This window comes from Agelaius tricolor, unplaced genomic scaffold (assembly GCF_023055355.1).
Source record: "Agelaius tricolor isolate 1412-34295 unplaced genomic scaffold, bAgeTri1.0.p SCAF_6, whole genome shotgun sequence".
NCBI lineage: Eukaryota > Metazoa > Chordata > Aves > Passeriformes > Icteridae > Agelaius > Agelaius tricolor.
Genome location: NW_027269266.1, coordinates 5,056,958 through 5,081,991, shown reverse-complemented (window position 1 = coordinate 5,081,991; position 25,034 = coordinate 5,056,958). Strand labels below are relative to the sequence as shown.

At 41.7% G+C, this 25,034-nt stretch overlaps 1 protein-coding gene and 1 long non-coding RNA gene across 3 annotated transcripts in view; one reads left to right on the top strand and one right to left on the bottom strand.

Annotated features, from left to right (window-relative positions):
* DPP6 (dipeptidyl peptidase like 6) overlaps nucleotides 1-25,034 on the bottom strand; it is a 568,804-nt gene that overhangs the window by 422,782 nt on the left and 120,988 nt on the right. The gene's annotated exons all lie outside the window — the stretch shown is intronic.
* LOC139590808 (uncharacterized) lies at nucleotides 31-23,631 on the top strand. The gene is made up of 3 exons (XR_011679443.1): nucleotides 31-229; nucleotides 12,290-12,436; nucleotides 22,320-23,631. It is a non-coding gene; the product is annotated as an uncharacterized lncRNA (long non-coding RNA).

Here is a 25,034-nt window from a genome sequence, read left to right as displayed (position 1 = left end):
GCTGGGCGCGGAGTGGCTCGGCCCCGAGGAAGGGGCGAGGAGAGGGAGGGCGAAGCCTCCCCCCTGCCCTGCCCTGCCCCAGCGGGCTCAGCCCGGCAAGCGGGCACTGCCCGGGGCCCGTCCCTCCGCCCGTCCTCCTTCCCCCCACGGCCGGGGAGAGGAGGGAGAGCAGGCGATGGTTGCGGCTTTTTTGGAGGTGGTCGTTGTCGTCGCTTTTTAAAATAATCCGGTAAATCGCGTCTCTTACTATTTTTGTATTAATTCATTTTTGCTGCATTAAAACGTGCTTCAGCGCCCCTCAGTGGAAATCCGCCCAAAGCTGCTCCCGGCGGCTCCGGCCGGGGATAAACAACCGCGATCGCGGCGGCGGGGATGGAGCGGGGCTGGGCTGGGGCCGGGGCTGGGATCGGGGTTGGGGTCGGGGTCGGGACACGCCGGGAGCCTCCGGCACGGCCTTTGCTCGGGGCCGGCGGGCCCCGCTCGCCCAGCCCGGGAGCCGCGGGCGCCGCTCCGAGCTCCGGGCGGGGACGCCGGAGCTGCCAGCGGGGACACCGGAGCTGCCAAGCGCTTGGGGCCCGGCCCGGGCGGGGACACCGGAGCTGCCAGCGGGGACACCGCGCACGGCCCTGGCGGGGACACCGGAGGTGCCAAGCGGGGCACGGCCCGGGCGGGGACACCGGAGCCGCCAGCGGGGACACCGGAGCTGCCAGCGGGGACACCGGGCACGGCCCGGGCGGGGACACCGGGCACGGCCCGGGCGGGGACACCGGAGCCGCCAGCGGGGACACCGTGCACGGCCCTGGCGGGGACACCGGAGCTGCCAGCGGGTTCCTGCCCCGCCAGCCCCGCGCGGCTGCGGCTGCTCCGGACAGAGGGTGACAGTTCCTGTTGCTCCAGCACCAGGCACAGGGGTTTCCATAGCAACAGATGCTTAGGTTAAAAGGAAAGTGGCAGAGGTGGTGTCCCCTCTTCTGCTCTGCAAAATCCTCCCCTTTGACCTCTAAATTTGCCAGAGTTATTGGGATCACAACACACAAAGCACAAACCGGTGTTTGCTCATTCCCATTGAGAAACTTGCTGCTTTAGAGCACACAAACTTCATTATAATTTAACTAGTGGATTTTATGGGCTAAAATTCTGTTTCTAAACACTGTTCTTGCTTAAAGTTTTAGTTGTTAAGATAATACCATCTCTAATATATGTCATTTCATCAGTCTTAAAAAACCCACTTCAGTAGATCATGTATACAATATTCTAGAGTGCAACGATTCCCCCCTCCATGATTTCAGTAACTGCCTGATCAAAAATCACTTTGTGTCTGAATAGTTTCATCCACTCCTTTTTATTTGAGCCTTCAAAGTCAGGCATGAAATGTCTTAACATTTAGATGAAAAGGGAACCTTATCTCATCAGGAGAGAAAACAAAAACAAGCGCTCTATCTCCTTCCTGATGGAACTTCAAAGAAGGAATCATTTTGATCTTCCCAACTGAGATGCTGACATTTAATTAGAAAACAAGATGAGCACACAATGCTCTGAAGCAAAGGTCTGGCTTCTAAGTCATAGTGACATCCATCATAACAGAGGTAACTTTCCAAAAGCCACTTGGGCACCTTGTAACTTCTGTTTCAGGCACAAATAGATTACCAAAAATCTGGACACATAGCTCAGCTAAATTCCACCTCAAACTGCATTAATGATATTTGGAATAGTCATGGCCATATGATATTTGTAATTGGTGACAAATAGCACTGGAAAAAAAAAAGGAACAAGAGAATAAAATTAAAAGAAATAATACATTTTTAACTTCTAAGGAAAAACTAGGACACAAAGGAATAATCAAAGAAAGCCACAAAAAGGCAAGACAAAACCACTAGGCAGGAAAGAACAACAAAGATTAAATGTCTGAATTAAAAAGTTTCAAAGAAAGTACAGAAAAAAGAAAACATTCAGCATCACAGCCCAGTTCAAAACCAAAAGAACCTCTAAGGACCAATTCAGATCTAAATACATTGTGGCCTTAATTGTTAAGAACCAAGATTTCACATAATTGAGTTTGCTTAGTCATGCACACATATATTGGACATGTATGTGCGTACACAATTCCTGGAAAAATTATATTAGGGGAACACAGAATTGCAATGTCAAATACTTGAAAAGCTCAGTAAAAAACAAACAGCCAAATGGTTCTCATCCACCAAGAGATCCTGATCATGTAGCTTTGGGCTGTGATTCATTCACCCAAAAATACATAATTACAGCTATTTAAAGGCACTTCTGATTCCAGCTCTCCCCTCCATGACAAACCAGGGACAGAAGAAACAATTTAATGCTGCTTTCTGGTATCATGGTGAGTGAAGGATGTTTGCACCAGTTGGGAACTGCAAGACACATTTCTGTCACCCTGTTCCAGCCAGAGTGACCTTGTGTGGAAGGGCTTTGCAGGCAGCTGGAGGCAGAAATATCTTAAATAAGCCCCTGCAACAAGATGCACCAGGATCAGTCTGTCAATGCCATTGCTGAAAGCAGGAGGATTTTTCTGAGTCATAGGGACCCAGATGATTGCATTAGAGACTCTGGAGAGCACTCCAGCCTGCCAGGGCACAAGTTAGCTCAGGATGTCCCTGCAAATGTGTTATGGTAGCCCTGGCTGCCTGCTAGGGAGGGAGCCCAGGGCTCCTGAGGCTCTGCTCAGGGCACCTCTCCCCTGCACCTGCAAGCCCTGGGTAATGTGCTGCTCATCTGTGCATGACTGGGAGCACAAAGTCCTCTACAATGTCCTGGTTATGTGACCAGACAGTGGCACACAAGCTGCACAAAGACAGGGCATGGAAAACATGGAGCCAAAACCAAGAAACACAGGAAACATGGAGACATGGCAGCAAAATGGCACTAAACAAGCACCACTTCAGGAACTGGGGTTGTATTGCAGCTAAACACCTTCCCCGCCCATGGCAGGACTTGAGAAGTGAGCAATTTGTGTTATGAAGCATGAGTAAAGAGGCAAAATAGTTCAAAAGTACGAACATAAGGTTCTTGTCTTTAAACACACATCCTGCATGTAAGGAAAATCCTTCCCCCAAACCCTGCAATGAGGTCCCAAGATAAAAATCAAGGCATTTCAAAACAAACAGTGTCCTCAAGCATCTTTTAGTTGTATATTTAATTCAGTATCCAAAGTTTTGAAGGGAGGTTTGATTCCTAACTAGTGACATTTCCATCAAAATAAAGTGTGTTAGTTAAGACATTTTCCCTGCAGCACCAAAGTATGTTTTACTGACATTTTTAAAGCATTCAGAAAAAAATTATACTTTTTTTCTCCCCATGTTGTATAAATAAACAGCGTGCCCATATTTCAGCACTATTAATGTAACACAATCAAAAGCAGGTCAAACCCAAGCCCTTCTGCCTTTAAAACTTTACATTAAATATTTGTTTTCAGACAAATCAGCTCAGAATAACATTGGCAAAGAAACAATCCTGCAATATTACTCCTGGACATTTTTTATTTAGATATAACTTCTATCTGTCAGAGAATTCATGCATTGTTATTCATGTTCCATTCCTCTTTCTGACAAAGCAATTTATGAGCTTGCCATCTAAATAATATAGAGTTTGTTGCAGACAGAGCTAAACATGTTTCTCGTTTTCAAGTGGTGATAGCTATTAAGCAGCTGATTAGTGTATTTTTTCAACAGAAGATTTTTTCAACAGTTCAAGTACACTTTTTATTATTTGAACTATTATAGTTTCATTTTCCAACAAGCTTGTAAAGGAATTTTACAATTTCCTGATTATTTTTTTAATATCACTCCCAAAAAGGCCAAGTTAATATTTTCTCTTTAAATGACTGTATTTATTAATATAAAACACCTGGGGTTTTTATAATAGCAACTGTCTAGGCACTAGAGAGACAAAGATACAATATTTTAACTCCTATTACCTTGGTCAGCCAAGATAAAATCATCCAGCTCATGAATCTCTAATGGCCCCAGGCTTATGCCTCCTATACATCTGCTGCCTGGTGTCAACTGGAAACCCAACCAAACCAGAACAAGAATTCCCTTTCCTGTGTCAGTCCCTGAGGACACACTTGGTCATTCATTTAGATTTAATGAGTGTGCTGGGGGGAGCACTGCACTGTGGCAAGATGTGACAGTAGAGCTGCAGAGGGGCACTGGACATTGTAGAGTTGGTAGGCTGAGTGCTCACTTTCTTAGCTCATCATTTGTGCCAGCAGCATCTCAGAGCAAGTGATAGAGAAATGCAGCATTGGCCAGTGAGTGAGGACATAGAGATGCATATTTCTCTCTGGAATCACACACTATTCAGAAAAATAACTATGCAGGCCTTATAATGATTAAAAATAATTAAAACAAATTAAAGCTCCTAAATGAACAAGGAAGCTCTGCAGGCTGGACTAAGAGAAACATTGGTAAAATTAGTTAGCTGGGCACCACAAGAATAATGCAGTCTTCCACAAGTGGTGGAATGAAGGCTCTTGTGGGGAATAGAAAACACTGATACTCAAGTACTGGGAATAATAGACAATGGTGGCTTCACAGGATACAAGATTTTGGGGAAAAAAGAAAGTAGGCTGGAAGAAAAGGCTCTTCAGGAGAATAAATGGGCCAGAGGGAGCCAAAAAGAAAAAAAAATCAGAAGCATATAGAAGAGGCAGGGACACAGTGAAGTACCAGGAGGGCTGAGAGAAAAAGGAGATGAAGATGAGTGAGGTCAAAGAGGCAGAGAAGAAATGGACCAAAACTGTCAGAGATGGAAAGCACCAGTGTGCCTGGGGAGCAGGGAGCCAGGCTGGGCTGGTACAGGGTTAATTGGAGCCACACAATGGAGCCTTGTCCAAACCAGGGAGATCAGCTGCTGCAGAGGGCAATTCCAACACCTGGGGGATGAATGTTCTCTCAGGGGTCAGCAAGACAGGTGATTTGAACAAGTAAGAGTCCTGGTACCCACCAAGGCCTAATTAAATGAAATCAAGAGCAGGTAGCTGAATATCAGCAGGTTCTTCCCTGTAGTGTGAGCAGGACTGTGTCCAAAGGAAATGGGTGAAAGTCCTAATGCTGAGGGCACTTATAAATAGCCTGTATGAGGCATTAGAAAATGTGCTGTAAGGCATAATCCTGCCAACTGGCAAAAGTATAGATCACATGACCAAGAAGGTCTTTCCCATATGTTTTTTTTTATGATTTTGCAGTTGGTGCAGAGGTGATGAAAGGCAGGAAAAAAAGAAACCAAGACAGAAGAGAGGAGTTGGAAACAATGGTTGTGCAAGTGCTAAAAAAGGTGCTAGAAAAGGTTATGCCAAGCCTAAGGAAAAGAAAATACTGATGTACACGTGTTTGTACAGCTGCACACCACATCAGGGTCCTGGCTTGGCCCCATAGCTGGTACTGACATCCATACCAATAGAATTTGTACTGCAGACTGTCTTTCTTGTCTAACATTAACATTCTGTCTTTGGGAGCTTTATCTGAGAGAAGTTAGGATGAGATCCCAATTCTGTGTCTCCAAGAGAAGCTAGGAAGTGGAGCATTACAGATAAATACATCTTTCTTTGGATGCCATGAGCTGCTGGCATCCATGTGAGACTTGGCCAACATTCCTGAGCTGATCTCCAACAGGCACATTCCTCTCTGCTGTGTAACTGCCAGGGTTTGGTACTCAAGTCAGATATGCCATGACAGCAACCAGGTTGCCTGATTAATCTGACCTCTCAAGGGGGTTTTCAGAAAGAAAAGGGAACATATTTGTCTTCAGAAAGTCAAAGCAGGCTGTTGGAGGTCCATCAGAAATGCAACCATCTTGCAAAAGCATCCCTCTGTCACCTCAGACAGACTGACCCAAGGCAAGAGATACACTCAGCCCTAGATGTGAAAGGTTCCTGCTCCATTTGTGTGCATGAGCCACATCTGCACATCCTTAATTGCCCAAGGTGGGAGAAGCTGATGCAATTCCTGCCTAATTCACCACTGTAAAATTCTGGCAGCACGCAGAAGCAAAATACCTTGGAGAAATTCTGAATTTCCACTTCCCAAAAAGCACTTGTGCATGAAGAATCTTGGAGAAGCAGAAGGAATTTAATGAGTTAGCATTTCAAATGCATGCCACAAGATTCAAAGAGAGCAGACAAGACAAAATAATTTAACTTGAAGACTTTTTATTTTTTCTAATACAAAGATTTCTTTAAACAGACCTGACTCCTTAGATGAGTTGTCACTAAATTCACAGGGTTTTTTTTTTTGTTGCTTGGAAGAGAACTAAAACCTAGATTTACTAAAAGACTCAGGGGATGTAATGACACAATTTTAGGTTTTGGAACCCCCCAGATAAAAGGAAACCCTAGAGAGAAATATGTATATGCAAGGAAAAAAGTATATTTGGAGAAGTGGACATCTCAAAAAGGCTACCTTAGGCTAACCAAATATCCTCCCACTCCTTTGTTCTCCTTCTGGCCCTGCCAGACATATGTTTCTTCCTCCAGTTTGGCACAGATTCAGCATATTCAAATGTTCTTCTCTTGTGGCATTTAGAGAGAAAGGAGCAATAATGGAGGTTTGTAAAACCCCTCCCTGTGAGGAGCATGTTGGATATTTTCTAGGAATAAATACCAGATCAGGCAAATTTAAAGGCTGTAGGTACAATTCATCCCAGTTTCTGCCTCCCAGCAGGATTACAGGCAGGTGAGGAGCTGTTGTGGGATGTCTTTATGGGCAGTTCTGAATATGCAGAATTGACACTGGGGCTGCTTGAGGAGGTTTCCAGGCTGAACAGAAAGCATCTGATGAGTTCCAGTCATCTGGAGCTAAGTAGGCTGTGAACAGCAGTTTTATAGATCACAGCTCTAGATTAACTGTCTGAAGTCCCCTGAAATCACCTTAAAGTAAATAATGTCATTTTGGATTTGGGACTAATTTAAATTGGTTGATATTGGTGCTTCTTCACTCTCAGTGCTGGTGCATGTTCTTTCCTGCCTGCCTCTTCGCCTTCATAAATTGATTGAGGAAAAAAGCTTACAGGCCTGCTCATTGTTTTTAAAGTACAAATTACACAGTTTGTCCAATTCACCTGTCTCAGTAACATAAAATCAAAAATGGCTGAGGAAGTTATTTTAAAGGTTTGTAAATGTTTCTGGTCAAGTGCCATTATGTAACAACAAATATACAGAATTATATGTGGCTGTCAAACAGTGCATTCATTTTTTTAAAAGGTGGGAGACACAAGGACAAGAATACTGAATTGGAGACTAATAGATTACATCTTTACCAGTTTAAAAAAAGTTTATGACCAAAGATGTTTAGGGTCAATAAACAAGCCAACCAATGAGAGGTTTTCATCTTAAACATCTCTTAGGATGTACCTGGATTAAACTCACCAACGTATGTGCTTTTTTTTTAATTTTACTGCACTCTTTCAACATATGCCAGAGGCACCAAACTTTGCAAGGGTAGTCAGCAACGTGAGGTACTGGAATACACACTGGAATTATCAAAATAAGATCAGTGATGATATAATCAATATGAGCTGCTGCTGCTTTGGAAAATTCCAGGGATATTCACATGAACCTTGATGTATTCACTGCATGAACCTAAATTTAGGTGCATTATATTTCTAGTTTCTAGTTAAACTGACAGAGATCTTATTGGCTTGTTAAGTAATATCTTTAAAAAACAAATAAACCCAGTGCTTTGTGAAACAAGGCAGGCACACACCTAGTCACTCCTGATTTAGAGATAGATCTATAGATAGATAGATCTATATTATTTTCGTATGACAAGGAATCATAAAAGCATGTCAAGTGAACTGAGGAAAGTATTTAGAGATGTTCAATAATTTCACCACACAGATAAAAGCAATTCAGGACTCCACTAAGTGAGAAAATACAAACTGCTTCATCATGATCTGAATAAGAGTGTGACAAAGGCAATCCTGGAAAATTCTGAATGCAACTGATCATTTCAAACCTCTAGAAAAGGTTTGCTCTTCCAGAGAAAAATAATTTAATTCCCTCCAAATTATACAAGAGCATTCAGATTCTCCTATTCCTCTCCACAAAAGCAGACAAACAGCAACCAGGCAGCTGAAAAATGTCACAAGAGGGTCCAAAATGCAGCTGTTGAGTCCATCATAGTTTCTGCAACACAACTTCAGCAGCACAACCAGAGCAGCATTTTGTAAAAACACCAACACCTTAATCCAATTGTTGAAAAAATGAGGCCACCATGACTTTAAGTAACTTCTAATGAAACATCACTCGATACACTGGTTGATGCCAGACCTCCAGGAACCTTATCAGCAATGGGCAGAGGGAACCAGCATCACCATTTATCAGGAATTTATGGTTCTTAAATCACTGAATTGTTTCTCAATGCTACGTCTTCAATGATTTTATATAAACAACCACAATGTAACCTTCTTCAACTTCATGAGGCTGAGAGAATTTTAAAAAATTTCCACATTTTTCTGTGGAAATTGTTTATTCTAGCCATTATTCACCAATTTAAATACATCTTTGCCTATCCAGTAACTTGGCAAAACAGAATGCGCTGCTGATTCTGGGGGTGATAATTATAGTGAAAATTTCCTTTACTGAGAAAAGAGCACCCCCATTCAAAGGTGTCTGTCCTTCTATTGGTACTGCTTGGTATTTTTGGAAGTGGATGATGCTTCAAAAGCAACGAGCACGGCCCAGTTGTGTCACCCAGAAACATACGGGTCCTTGAAGATGGAGCACACGTGGTACCGACACTTGCGGCGCATTATGACAAATGCAGGCAACAACTTGTCAGAGGTGGAAATGTTTGCTGGAAAACAGAGATGACACAAGCAGAAAGTAGGACAGCCACCCCAAAATGGGGAAAAACTGTGTTTTGGCTAGAATAGGACATGCAGGAATTTAAATGACCTGGGATTTTCCTACAAAAAGCATCTGTCGTATCTTGAAACGCACAGCGCTTTCTTTGTGTTAAAGAATTTGCAAGAAAGTTTTGGAAACTGGCCTGTATCAGGGCTCAAGTCCAATAAGGAATATTTGAGGGAGCTGAAGGTGTTTTTCTGGAGGAAAGGAGGCCCAGGGGAGATCTTATTGCTTTCTACAGCTCCCTTGGAGCAGGTTGTAGCCAGGTGGAGATTGGTCTCTTTTCCAAGAAACAGGATGACAGGGAACAGTCTTAAGCTGAGCAGGGGAGATTTAGACTGGATATTACAAAAGATTTCCTCACGAAAAGGGATGTCTATCTAGCACTGGACCAGGCTGTCCAGAGCAGTGGTGGAGTCATTCTCTGAAGGAATTTAATAGGTGTAGATGTGGCACTTGGGACATGGTTTAAAGGTGGGCCAGCAGTCGGGATCAATGATCTTTTCCAAACTAAACAATTCTATGATTACATGATCCTATGGAAAAGGGAAGAAAACACCTGAAAGGGGCTCAAATCTTTGGAATTTCCCAGCCTCTTAAACCTGAAATAGTGTGGCTTTTTCACACTCGTGGAGGCCTATTTCTAAATAAGTACAGTGGTAATCATTTAATCTTTGGTCTGCTTTTGCCAGGGAGCTGCAGAGGAGCCCTGCTTTATCTGGGATGCTCCTGAGCTCCTGATCCAGGCATGAGGGACTCCCTGTGACCATGACTGAACCTTGACAGGGATTCTCATGCTGAGCTTAGCTCTCCCCTCCACCACAGGCAATTCTCTAGCCAGGCCACCTAGTTTAAGAGGCAGCAGAAGCTGCCTGTCCTGCCACCTTGCAAGCCCCACACGTGCCCCAAAATGTCACAAAATAGGTTTGTGGGTCAGCTGCAGTGTGGGCTGCCTGCACATCCCAGCTTAGTACTGCAGCCATGGTGGGAGAGGCCTGACTGCACCTTTCTGCTTATTTTAGGAGCAGCCTAAGGCAAGTTTACAAAGCAATCTCTCTCTTTTGCTACCAGGAGTGCTTTTCTATAGGAAAAAAAATACAATAAAAAAGATCACACTGTGATTTCTAAGCTGACAGCAGGCCTTTAAGATCAGAGCACAGACGTTAAATTAAATATATTCCATCACACAAAGTTTTTGTCTATTATATAGCTCATATTAGAAAATAGTTGTCATTTCTTTATCAGATCCCTTTGGAATCACACTGCTGTTGGACCCTGCCCTCTACTGACATGCTTCTCTTCTGAACACAATGCAGTCTCTTATAGAGATGGCAACCTAGATGGCACATTTAAAATGAGTCTTTTTTTCAAAAGAGAGGTTAAAAAAAAGACAGGAGGACAAAGTTTGCAATTCTAGTGATGTCTATTTTCTATGTCAAATAGCTGAGAGAGGGCAAAAAAGAAAAAATAAATTAAAATTAAATATTAATAATAATCTGAAGAAAATTCATTTGGATCAATACAATTTTATAAATAAGAGTCTGGACTGCCTTCTACCCTCCAGAAATAAAACTGAATTTTTTATCATGTTTTTCAAGCCTGTTCTCTGAGTTTGATCCAGAAAAGACACCAGACATGGAACAAAGGGATGAAAATCTAGCAGCTGTGCCATTCTGCTAACCCACAGCATTAGCACACAGGGCACAAAGCAGCTCTGGGGGTGAGGGAGCACTTCCACTTCCCCACCCTGTGCACTGTGTCCAGTACAAATTAAGTGGCAAGAGAGTATCTGTGATACCTGTTTTCACTTAAAGCCCTTAAAGCAGAGACAACACCCATTAAGACTTACAGTAAATTTTTGAGATGAAATTTCTCGTCAGTGTTTTAGAGGCCAGTGGAGCTGAGGGATTTGTTCATGTAGGTCTGTCCTGGGGGCAGGAGGGTGCACAGGCTTTTTGTCCTTTGGCCTTTTGTTTTACAGGGTAGTGACTCTTGTTACTGGGAAGGCTCAGCAGAATTAGAAGGAGATTAAACATCAGGAGAGGTGCTATTTGCTAATTTTGGAAGCAACAAGGCCCCAAACCAGGGCTATTCATCTGATCTGGTGCCCAGCTGCTTGTTTAAAATAGGCAGCTAATGGAAAAAGAACTAAACCACATGGATAGCAAAAAAATTCCTTAAGAAATGGCATTCATTCTTCTTAAGTCATTGCTATAGATGTTACTGGGGTTGGTGTGTGTGCTCAAGAAATTGTGTTTCTTATGCCACAGTTGTTCCATGTTTGTACCACAGTCTGAGGAAAACCCTAAGTGCTGGTTTCTCTTTCTATAGGGTTCTCAGGTTATTTATTCTAGCCAAAAGCCAAAGTTACTGCAGGCACAGAGAACACTTTATATCCTCCATAAAATCATTTGACAATCCAAGGAAAACTTCCCTGAGACTGTTGTGCAGATCCCAGTGTGATTAATTGTATTTAGGGGGTACTTCACCTGAGTAAGGACTGCAGGGTCTGACAATACCTGAGCGTTGAAATTATCCATAAGCCTAGAAATAAATATTTGGGAAAAAAAAAACCAACTGTAAACACAGATCAGCATCACCACTTGAGGGTGCTGCAGTAGTTCTTAAGTTTCAACTCAAAGATGTGCTGCCAAGCAGGTACTGTACACAGAGCTACGCCACAATAATTCACCTAATTACCTCCTTGGAGGCACTCAGAGCATTTGGAGCTAAATTAGCACAAAATACTGCTGAACAGGAGAGCCTCTTCTGAAATAGAGGTTTAAAATCCTAAAAACCTTCCTAACCAACTGCAGTGATAAAATAGGATTCTCCTTCAAAAGAGCTGGGAAAAGGAAAAATTATGTCCAACATAAGAGGACCCTCAATTACAGAAGCACATGCATTTCCAGCTTCAAGAAATTCATTACAAGTATAAATTCTCAGCTCTGCACACACATTTCCTTTGACTGTAATACAAGTGAGTATTTTTCAAGGCATATCAAATTGATTTTGCTATAAACTATTGCAGGATTATAGCCTCTTTGAATAGTCTCCACTACAGGAAACACACAGAACTGGTCTCTGTGGGAAATATATTGAATAGTCAGTAAAACACAAAGCAATATCAAAATACAGTAGAAAATGTTCCAAAAAAGCCACAGCAACCTAAATGAAGAGCCTGTGTCAAACATAATCTAGGATTCTCCTATTATGTAGAAACATCTTTCTATAATAATAATAAAAAAACCCAACATTATTTGCTTGTGAGGATATAAAAACATGAAAAAAAATGATAATGATATATCTTTTGAAATGTATGAAATCATTTTGTATGTAAAAGCAGAGTGACTGAAATGAGATCTCATTTGTAAAGTTTGTCCAATTGCAGTTTTTTAATCTGACTCTTCTCAGGTACTCAAGAGAGCTGGTCAGGAGCTATTTTGTGATACTCTTGGGAAATGCTGACCCATCCAAGTTAAACTGATGGTGGTAAAACAGCTAGTTTAGAAGAAAATTCCCTGATCAAAGACATTGGTGGAGGGGGATTTATTACTTAAGGTAAGAAGATATAAATCAGCCACTTTCAGCCTGAATATAACAGCAATTTATATCCCAAAGTAAAGTGATTTTCAAATTTGAATGAAGAATGGGAAAAAAAAATGAAATCATTTAAGTTGAACCAAACTAATTTGACTCCTTGGCTTGGCACAGAGCAGACAATTGCAAGGCTTATCACCCATCCCAGCTCAGCAGAAAAGTTTTTGAAGTCTTGAAGCCTTAGTTTCTCTCAGCTCTGACCTCCTCACCCACTAGATGCTCTGAAATTTTCTTTCTGAAACTATTGGAAATGATGATGATTACCTGGACCTTGACCTTGATGTCAAAGTGCTGCAAAAATCAGCTGGAAGAATAAAAGTGCCCTGGGCTGAGCACAACCTGCAAACTGGTAAGCACTGTCAGAATCCAGGACATTCCTCTGGCTGCCCTGGAGGACTCCAGACCCTGGCAGGGGCTCAGAGACCCTGGCACAGAGTCACAAACACCTGTGCCTTTGATTTTAGCCCTTGGAAACAATTACCAACTTTGTGTGAAGAGTTACAAGCCACAAGGGTTTGAATAGAATGATAGTGAATTTATCACAGGGTGAAAGAGTAGAATTTTGGGGATTTAGAATGGAGGTTCAAGAGGCAAGATGGAAGAATCTGGGCATATCCTGTTCTTCTTCTTCTTGTTCTCCATCTTCTGCTGTGATGGTGACACTTCTGGATTGGTTTAGGGTAGAGACAGACTGTCTAACATAGGTGATGGGCATTGGAAAATTATTGTAAATAAAGTACATGTAGTTCTTAGTATTAAAAGCTAACACCACCCTGAGGGTGGTCACTGTGCCTCAACCCAACCTGCTGGACAGACCTCAGCAGGTCAGAGAAAGAATGGAACAGATAAGAGAAAATAAACAGCCTTCAAAAGCAGAACTGAGGAATCTCTACTTCTTCTCTGAGAGTGCAGGGCTGGGAAAAAGACTTTTAATACCTTGGGAGCCATTTCAGCAACTCAGAACCTGAGGAAACACCAGGAATAGTTCTTTGCAGTGACAGGGAAAGAATCTCCCCCTGTTTCCACATCCTTTCCCTCAGAGCACTGCTCCACAGCAGCTGCTGCTGAGGTGTTTGCCACCCCTGATCCACAGCTTGCATCGCCCAGGGCTCTGCTCTCAGAAATAAGGAACTGGTCCAATTTTTGAAGAAGATTGATTTCAACATGATGAACATCTTTCTGCAGCGTGTGTGCACTGCCCAGTGAATGCTTGAGCCTCTCCTTCCCAGCTAAAGATGACAGAGGGAAAGCAATGAGATGAGGGTGACTGTGGATAGGTGTGAAGGGCCAGAAATTCATTCTGCAAACTGTGCTTCTTCCCTGGCCTTAGCACTCTAATAGCCTAGAGCCATTTGGCCCCTAGATTGCAATACTCAGCAACAGAAAAAGAGAGAATAATCTACTGTAGGCACTTTACAGAGACAGGAGTAATCTTTGAGGCTATGTAGCAAGACATTGTTTTAATAAAGCATCTGAAGTTAGAGCCAGCATGCCAATATTCACTCTCTTTATAAAAAGTGTGTCAGAAATAGGCAGACAGTCTTGACACTATGTGGGTTTTCCTACAGCCTATTCATTTCTACATTGCATTGTTCAACCAGTTATTTTTAAATTTTCATTACTCTGCACAAAGTGCCCTGATTATTCCATTGAGAATGGCATCCTTTTAAATACCTTTATAAATGCCTTTACACATGATTAACATTAGCCCAAGACCTACCTGCTTCCCTATGCCAAGGTCACAACTACCAGATAAATATTCCCAATGAAAAAAATAAAAGATATGTACAATTTTTACAAGTTAAAGGACTGCTGTGAGGATTTTTTTTGAAAGGCAAAAATAAGAAAGGAAGGCAGAAAACCATCTTGGCCTCATTTAAAATGCAATTCCATCTCACACAGGTGAGAGCTCCAGCTTGGCCTTCTCCTGCAGGAAGTGTCAGCAGACAGGCCAGAGTGATTTGGCTGTTGGATGCACAGACACAAACTTGTGATTATTGAAATGCATCTTTACTGCATAGCAAATTGTGCCTCCAACAACTTTTACCAAAGCATTTCTCTCCTATCCACTTCACTCAGAGCAGGATTAAATTTTGGGCAAGCCTCTCTGATTGTTTCACTTTCCCAGGAATAAAATGTGTGCAGAACAACCTTCACCTACCCCAGAGGGGGCTGTGAAGATTAATGGCAGGAAAGCACCTGGATCCCAGGGACAGACATTTGTCCTAGTTATGTCTGTCTATGAAAAATGATCAGAACTTCCTTGTTTCTCAGAAAATGGTCATGGTTAGTTTAAAAAACATATTCAAGCTGTGAGTTATGAACTCAAACACCAGAATAGTTGAAACTATTAACAAGTAACATGTAACACTGTAAATGTATTTCACTGGGAAAAGGTCAGCATTAGAGATAGGAGACAACCTTTCACATTAGAATAACTCATATCACCTTCTCTTCATCAGTCATGGATTTCCATAACTGCTTTCTTTCAGTCATCTCATTTAACTAAAAGGATTTATGTTTTGTGGCAAACAGCACTGTGGAAAAGGCATATTTATTGAGTCTGCCATTGCAAAATCTTTCCTAAGTGTTAGGAGCCCTCAGCTTTTTCAACAAACAATTTTATTATTTATTGCACAATAAACACTCCTACTTTATGTTTTGTTCAGTTTAATTACACCAGTGACATGCTGGGTAACATTTCCAATTTTCCTCCTGTAAATAACTGGTGTCACAGCAGACTCCTGTGAGCACCCATCACAGATGAGGAGCACTGACACTCACATCAGACCACTTCAGTTTCCTACACACAAATGTTTTTAAAACATTGAAATCTTTGGGCTGAAATATTTCATTCAAAGGAGCATGTGGCTGTTTTGTGTCAACACACACAGGAGGTACAGCCAGCTGTGCAAACACTGAATTATGGCACAGTGCAAAACTCCCCAAACTTCTCCACAGAAGCATTTCAAAACTTCTCTCCTCCTACCAAGAAGATCATGAGCACTGCATTTTGTGCATAGCAGGGTTAGGATCTACCATCCTTTCACTCCTTTGTGTGCAGCTTGCAGAGAAAGGGGACAACAAAGTGATTTCATTATTCCTGCTCCACATTCTTCCTTCAAGGATTCACTGATGAGCAGGAACACTGCTACTGTTGAGATAATTAGCACAGGCAGTTAATAAGAGATTGTTAATGTTTCACTGAAACACAAATAGCAAAAGATAAATAATTCCTCCCTTAAGATCCAAACCAGAAAGAATAATTAACAGCTGGAGGGGAGGGAAAGCAAGAAGCTAGAACACACTCCAGAATTCCCATCTGCTACCCAATTCTTGCAGGAAAACATGAATGTTTGTGCATTTTATCATTTCTTCAAACATCTATCCCACACCAGCAAATCACCTGCACAACTCCCCACTGAGTTCAGTGATAGCAGAATTTCACCTGAAGTTGAAAACACTTATCCTTTGAAATGGCAGATCCTAATAAAGTGATAATTTGGTCAACTTCTGTAAGAAATGTTGTTCAGTCTGTGTGGTCACCAATTGTTGCAGTGTTGTGAGGGTCCCCAGGATGAAGTGAGAGATGAGAATTGACTCCAAGTTCTTAGAAGGCTGATTATTAAAATATATTATATTATTTTTATGTTATTATTTTTATTATTTTTAAATTTTTATTTTATTATTTTTAAATTTTTAATTTTTATGTATTTTACTTTCATTTTATTTTATTTTACTTTTTTTAGCTTTTAAAAATTTTTTGGGTTTTTTTGTTATTTTTTTGGGTTTTTTTGGGGGGGGTTTTGGTTTTTTTGTTCTTTTTTGTTTTTTGGTGGGGTTTTTTTGTGGTTTTTTTTTGTTATTAAAATGATATGCTAAAACTGTACTAAAGAAAGAGAAAGGAGACATCAGAAGGCTAGACAAGAATGAATAATAAAAACCCGTGACTGACCAGAGTCCCAATGCAACTGGACTGAGATTGGTCATTAAGTTAAAACAATTCACATGCTGGGTAAACAATTCTCCAAATCACATTCCAAGGCAGCAAAACAGGGAGAAACTGAGGCTTCTCATCTTCCCAGGAGAAGAAATCCTGGCAAAGGGATTTTCCATAAAATATCACAGTGACAAGCCTGCATGGAAATCTTTGCAAGATCAGGGCTACAGCTTTCTGGTATGGTCACCTCATAACCCACTGTCCTCACCTTTAGCCTATGAAGAGTTCTAATCCTTCTTTCACTCCTTGCTTTCTCCAGCTCTATCATTCTCTTTCCTGTTAAGAAAAAAGCTTCACCACTTCTCAGTATTTCATAAGTTCTTTTGCTCCTTGGGGAAAATAACGTACAAAGCAGAATAAAGACTTAACAACCCTGTGTTTTAATTCAGGAATCCTAGAAAAAACAGCTGTAACTAACTCATCCCACATTTCATGCTACCTCAGGTAGTCCCCCACCACATTTTCCTCTAGAAGACTTTTCTCTTCAGAGGGATTTTCCACATAATCCTCTTCCCAGGCCACAGGCAGCTCTTCCCCAAGCTTATCACCACACCACATTTTTGCTTCCTAGGCCTCATCACCACTTGTACTCCTTTATGGCACAAACATACCCTTCTCCTAAGCACAGCCCTGGCCAGACACTCTGCCAGACTGTCAGTTCCAAAGTCTGTGTCACTCTTGTTCCCTCTGAGCTGAAATACAGAGAGAGAAAGCCACCCACTGTACTGGGAACAAGCCAGCACTAAACAGCTTTGCTCTTGAAAGGAGATGGTCTACACTGGAATATCCATTTCAAAAAACAATTTCAAGGTCGAGCTTTGCAGGTGTTTGGCATATGTGGTTGCCTGATTCCCATGATGTACTGAAGGTGCCCATCACAGTCTGCCATTTATGCATCCCTTCCAGAGCTCTGCCAAGCCTCAGGGCATAGCAGAGGAAGACACTTGTGCCCACCCCTTACAGCAATTCTCATTTGCTGTGTATCAGTCAAAGTCCCCTTCTCTCTCTTGGGCCTCTGCCTCTTTAGGCAGCAGGTGAGCAAGTTCTGAGCTGACAGCAGGCAACACCCCTGTGTCACTCCCCTTGTACAAGGAGAACCACAGAACAAGAACCAGAGCTGCTCTTGCTCCCAGGCTGTGTGCACACACAGAGGGCTCTGCAGGGCAGGGCAGCACACCTTGGGAAGGCAGGAATATAGAAGCACTGTTTCCATGCCCAGACACTTTCCTCTGTTTCTGGGATTACTGATGGGCTGAGGAAGTGACTAAAGAATCACATGCATTTCTTAAAATCATGAGACTAAATCACTGAAATGTTTTCTGTCTGCAGCACTGAGGAGAGGCAGTTCTGGAGGAAAAGAAGGATTGGTAAAAAACAGAATGGAAATACTTCATGTGCTATGACAACATTTGTTTATCTAGACTTAAAAGAATTCACAGATCTGCCTCTCCATGGGTCTCAGTGCCCTAACATCATTAACTACCCAATAGAATTTCAACAGCTTTAAAGTCATCAGGTTCACAAAAACCCAGGCAGCAAACCACTTCAAGATATCACTTGCTTCAGTGCAGGTTGAATAAGCCCACTCTGCCTTTTGCAGTGTACTCGAGTTCTTTAAATATGGATTATTTCAGTTCTTTGAACAGAAACTCATTCCAGAGTCCTGGAGAACATTCTTCTAATTGCCTTAGCTCTTAATGGACACACAGGTCAGGTACTGTCATCTTATTGCAAAAATTTCATACCCTCTTGGTGATTTCTCACAGGCATCTCCTTGCAGCACTAACTCCTTCCTCACAGCACAGGTAACAAACTCCAAGCCCCCCCTCACCCAGCTAACCCACTCTTTTATAGCACTCATCCTTATTAGACACAGCTGTGGCCTGTTCCTAATCTTTGATAATTAGTACAGCTGCATCTCCTCAGGGGTGAGATTACCTTTTGCACTACCCTTATTTTCTTACATTCTACCCCCCCACAGTCAGGCACCTTTCTGATCTCAGCTTGATGATGCAAGTTTGAGCCTTGTGCTGGACAAGCCCCCAGCATAACAAATCATAGCTGGCATCTTGTGCACCATCCATAACTTTAAAATGACCAGTGGAGATCCTGGGCTGGCCATGCCAAGCAAAATGTTTTCCTCAGAAGGAGGAGCCTTGCATCTGCAAATGTGCATTTCCATGTCTGGTCTGTGACAGTAACCTGTTAATTCATGACCAGGCATGGACAAGGCAGCTGAAAAGGAAGGTCAACAGGCATTGTCCAAATGAAATCAGATGCAATTCTTTCTTTCTAAGGCACATAAAATACCTGCCTCCTCATCCTAGCCTCAAAACCTCCATATTGCTGAAGTAGATGAAGTTCAGGCAGTTTGCTTTAATCCACACCAAGACATGACTGGAGAGAGAAGCTGACTTCCAGCATTCCAGATTCACTCTGAAAATGCTCCCAAGTACCTCAGTGCTTGTACAGACACATGGTGGGGCACACAAACATACAGACTCAAAGCACTGGCAAATTTTGGAGCCTCGGTCCAGACTGGAAACATGCAGGACTTCCAAACTCTCAGCAGTCTAAAGCTGGAACTCTGGCCTGATCCAAAGTCCACTAAGAGTCTTATCACAGGCTCCAGGTGTTAGCCCTGTATGTACTGAAAGAAGAACTGAATTCTCCCAAGAGTAGCAAATGGCTAGGGGAGTAGAACATTGATGAGATATTATGTTCATCCCTGGGATTATTTATATCTAGAGAATCAGGCTTCTTGTTTATCTGTAAAGACAGTACAGCCACAGCAGGCTGTCTAAACGAGCAGTATTTTGATCTCTAAGTAAGCTTTTCTATTTATACAATTGGGCAATATTTCACTCTCCTCCTGCACTCTGAATTTTACCTGTGATGCCTTTGTCTACACACATCTTTCATGACTCTGGCTGAAATGACTACCACAGACATTTCAAAGCACCACCAGTCATTTCACAATGTGGTAGAATACACGGCATATTGCAACTACAAAATACATTTAATCTCTCCAAAACCTGTTTCTGTTGATGACCCATAAAAGGGAGAAGTTCAAAACACTATTTCTCTGCTTATCTTCCCTGCCTAGACTTTGACATTACAAGATGAGAAATGTTATGAGTCTGAATGAACTGACCACCGGCAATAACCAAATTTCTTTCTACTATTTGAACAGCAAATATGCACAGGAAATGCAATAACCTTCTATATATGTCAAAAAAGGCAGAGGAATCCTTAAATTGAGTGGTCTATTTGTATAATTGCCAAAAGGCTCTGCAATGCAGGCCAGAAATTTAATACAAGTGGGCAATGTTCTTTTCAAGCTGGAATAACACTGGTTTCCATTTAGAAAAGCAATGCAAAAATCTAATGCAGAACAAAAAGCATTGCATGAAAGCAATTTTTGATACCACTCACTTTTGCAATTTCCCTACTGCAGATTTCCTCCTATTTCTTTCCATCTCAAATCAGACCAGCAATCTTTGCTTTCTTAAATCATCACAATGACTTAATGCAGGCGTTTTACATCCACCATGGCCATGATTAATGGAAATAGATTTATCCCCACTGCTTAATGTTAAACAGCTGAGGTCAGGTTATATGCTAATTTAAACTTCAGATAATCCTCCTGGCATCAGTGGGATCATGTATAGCACAAACCAGTGCTCCAGTTGCATTTCTGTCTCCTGAAGCCTTCCTCTGCATCTTAACAAATATCTTTGGTGGGGTTCTAGTGGGTACAGAGCAATGAGAGTCATTCACAGCAGATGGTATTTTGTGCTGCTGCTTGCAGATGGCAGTACTGGGATTTGCCACTCATAAAAAAACCATAAAACAACAAAACCAAAACTGGCCTAAAACCAGGACAATAAAAAAACCCCCAACACATATTTTTGTGGAGCAGAAGTAGTGAAGCAAACTTTTCCAGCTAGGCAAAGGTAATGGTTAAATCCTCTAGTGTCTAATGAGGTATCAGCTCCAGCTAGAATTTATCCTGCAGGCATACATTTTATAACAGCTCTTCTTTTAGAAGGCCTCAAGTGCTTGATAAGAAAAAAATTACACAGCATTCTCCCTTTAAAGGCCTCTCAATTGTGTATTTTCTTACCAAACTACCTATTTTAAAGAAAATTGTAGCATTTTTCCAGAGCTGGTTACAAAAGTACTGTAAGAGGCAAAATCAGATAGCAACACACCAAACACAGCTCTGGGTGCCTCAACTCCTTTGGAAAAGAAGCAAACAAGAGAGAGTGTTGTCATCTTATTGCAAAATCCCATACCTTCTTAGTGATTGCTCATGGGCAGCTCCCTGCAGCACTGACTCTTTATCAGCACAACCAACAAACTAACTCCACCTCCCTCTCTCAATCACCTAACCCACTCTTTCTCCTTATTGGACACAGCTGTGGCCTGTTAAGGGCAGGCCTGTTCCTAATCTTTGGTGATTAGTGCAGCTGCAGCTCCTCAGGTGTGAGACTACCTTCTGCACTATCTTTATTTTCTTATATTCTATCCCTCCACAAGGGAGCATTAGAAAAGTATTACCATCTGCAGTTGGGGTCTTCAGACAATGAAATTAAGCACACTTAAAACTTACAAGCTCTGAAATCCCTCTCTGGGAGGGCACCCCACTCTCCATTGGCTCTAGAGACCAAACTTCCTTTCTAAGACATCTGAACTGAATGCTGAAAATGAATCTCTCAAGTTGTCAATTTTGAAGACCAAGAGCTCTGTGGATCCCCCAAAAACATTCCCTTGGTGAAGCCAGGGAGTTTCCTTTGTCAAATTAGAATAACCCCTGGATGTGAGACAGTCTGTGAGCAGCCCCTCCATGAGTTGAAGCTCATTCCTAAGGACTTCTAGGAAGAGAAGCACACACATTGTTTATACTGAAACACAGCTGGCACAAAAGCAAAGAGTGGTAAAATTGCAAAGATTCAGATCTTTTGTGATATAAATGTGGCACATCCTCCGGGATGTTTGTGAATATTGAGATGTGTTGTGAGGTGAGCACTGTTTCAGCAAGAGAAAGATGCTGCATTTGGCTAAAAAGCCTCCTTCACCTATCAGCTCAGTGTTGAAAAACTGCATAACATTTACAGAAAAACCTTCACCACTACAGCACCTGTTGCTACTGAAAGGCCATCTGGGATCACTTCTATTTTATTTCTGGTAAAGCTCCATCCCAAGCTCAGCTGCAGCCACTGGGGTTCTGTTCTGACATCTGTAGGATAACTGGTAGGCAAGGACTGTGTGCACTCCCTGAAATGTCTCAGCAATCTTATAAAATAACTGAGCACAACTAAAGAAGTATCAAGAGATGCAGAGTTAGAATTAGTGAAAGAAAATAGAGTTTTATTACTTATATACCAGCAGCACACAGGAACCACAAGTGGGATCTGACTCTCAGTGTGCCAGGCAACATATAAATACACAGTGGAAGCCAATTCCAGCTCTGAAAAGATTACAGTCTTCAAGAGAGGTGGGGGGTGAGAAAAGAAACAGACAGAATTAATATAAACACATCAAAACCAGTCACAGAGCTAGGAATAAAAGTGTCTCTTTCCAGGCTCTGAAGCCTCCCCTCTGTCCAGTCTGTCATGCTGCCTGCTAATCACAAGTTTGACATCTTTAATATGTTTGCTTTCCACAACATCTCTGTGAGCCAAGCTGTGGGGAGCTCCAAGCAGAAAGCAGGTTGAATCACATCCCCAGAAACAAAAATGATCAGTTTATTCTGCTATAAATCTTTGTGAATCTACACTAGGTTATGGCTCCTTTGTCCTTTATTTCTCTTTTACCATCTTTTTTTTTTTTCCTAAGTAGGTCACCTCATCTCCTGAAGTATGAAGCCGTAAGACTATGAAAACATAAAGGAGATTTATTTCTCTTTGTGTGCATGATCTTCTCTGCTGAAAGAAGTATGGGAATGACTACAAGGTTCATCATCGACCTCCAAGAATAGACAAATGCCTTTGTCAGGCTTCTGTGGCATGTCTCAAACACAGGCAGCATGAAACCCTCAGTGAAGGCAGAAGCACTCTTGCCATTAAGTTGTTCTCTAAAACATTTGAGCACAGTCCAAGGGTGATAAAAGGTCAGAGAATAATTTCATTTGAGAATTTCAATTTGTTAGACTTAACATAAGGCAATTAATGTGGGGTTTTTTTTACCTCCCTGTGCAAGACCTCTCTGTTCCTAGATACACATTTATATTAAATTTATGATTTACAAGCATCATGATAGACTGCCCTTTCTAGTCTCTTAGAGGGCTCTCAGTCACAATGATTCTTCACATATGATCCTTAATTACATTTTAATAAGTCGATCTTGAGAAAATAAAATCCCCAACAACTTAAACCCTGGACCTGTCTAATACGTGAGGCTTTCATAGAATAAAACCAAACACCTCTTTTTTTCCCTCAGTATTCTTATTTTGCATCTTTTTAAACTGATTTCTGTTTACACTGATTCTAGAGGTCTCAGTTCACACCACCAAAAAAATCATCAACAACAGATGCTTGTTCTTGGGAAACATCTCCACATGAAACAAGGCAAGATTGAAGAAACCCACAGAGTGGAGCAGAACCTGCATTCAGGCTGTCTGTAGTGAAGGAAAAGCTTGTGGCTATTTTATTAAGAGGTGGATGCCAATGCTATGATTCCAGAGATATTTATGAATGTAGCAGACAGCACACACAAGCTCCCATGTGCACATTAACACAGAGTCATGAAGGACCTTGATTCACCAGTGGACATTTAAACAGAAACACTGAAATGCTGACATTCCACGCTTATGGAAATGCTGACATTCCACTCTTATGGAAGACGCTTCTGACAATAGATTAATAACATATGTCCTTAAAAAATTAATGATATAACCCCATATTCCAAGCTTCTCTGCAACAGGCAGATTCTTTTTGTAATGTAAGCAGTAAAATTATGTGGAATAGGAAAATCTCTTTAGAAGATTAAAACAGAAAAGGGTGCACTAAGAAACTCTAATTTTTAAGGAGTTCCTAAAAAAATCTCAATTTTTCACTTATATTTAAAGCCTACTAGCTTCCCTCAGGGCCAACACCTGTTAAGATCCAATACCTTTCTTAGGAGTTAACCACAAGTCCATGGACCTTGCCATTACCTGAAACACCATCTACATTCCTCTGCATCTACCCACTCCCTTCGTGTGGATACATTTTTTAACTAAAAGCAGCCCTTCTTTCTGGGCATCCTTTATCAATGGTTCTTCCTTACTTTTGACAAAGCAGAGAACACAATGTTCAAATCAAGAAAGCTGCTGTATGCAAATAAATCAATGAAGTTCACAAGAGGAATTAGGTATCCAGCTATGCTGATATCTGATTCCAATGGAATCAAAGGCAACTATACTAATGTAGTGTCTGCTGACCTACAGCTTTCATTGTATTCACAGGGAAATTTAAGCTCTTCAAAAAACTTGTTAATAATGCCAGATGACACAGTTATGCAATTTTCTGGTCCACTTGTTTTGCAGTTTACAATCACTCACAAGCAGTTTTCCCACACTCCAAAAACTTTGATGAAAAACACTATTTACAACAAAATAGCTGATAACATACATAATAGCTGATAACACAGTGCTGATACCAGAAAATCTTCTCAATCCCTTTTTCAGCTGTATCCAGGGCTGGAATAGAGATCTCTTCTGAGGATTAGGAGAAAAGTGTGTATGAGAGCTCCTAATGCCTCTGGTGACAGTCAGTCCAGGTCCCTCGTGTGTGCAGAGCCTTTGCAGCCACGATGTTTGAAAAAGCAGAGTTTTCACACCACTTAGATTTTACAACTTGCTCCAGGAAAACTGTGAGCAGAACCACTAAGAAAGGAAACACCAAGCAACTACTAAATTCTGAGACTCCATTTGACCTGCAGGAGCAGTGGGTTTGGTAGCTCTCCATCCATTAGCATTACTGGCCAAGGCTGCTCAATAAAGGCTTTACGATGAAAGCATAACAAGCACAGCAGGCATAATTCTTAGTGTTCCTGTGGACAATGGCTAAATCAATACTGAGCACCAGCCTCAGAGTTTCCAGATAGCAACACTGTAAGTCTTCCTTCTTCATATAACTTCACTAACAGCATGCAGTAAACCATTCAGCAGGCAAGGAAAAAAATCCTGCATTTCAACACAACAGCATCAATTTCCCTCTTCTAGATTGTCCTCTGCTGTGGCAACAGGACAGATAGGCCAGTGTGAAGTGTGCTACCTGGACATGAATTCACTTCTCTGGATTTGCTCCTGCACAGTGGAAGTTCTCCTTTGTGATATTTAGATGAACACCACTATTACCTCCAGTGCATTGCCCATTTTCAACCTGCATCTTCAATTATGTCTGCAAGGCCGCACAAATAGAACCCAGCAGTGACAGAAAAGGATCTCAACACAAATAGAACCCAGCAGTGACAGAAAAGGATCTCAAGCCAACACTTTGTCTGACTTTCTTTAGAAACAAAGCATGGAGTCCACAGTTAACTCATTGCTTCTTAATCATCAAGCTCTGGGCC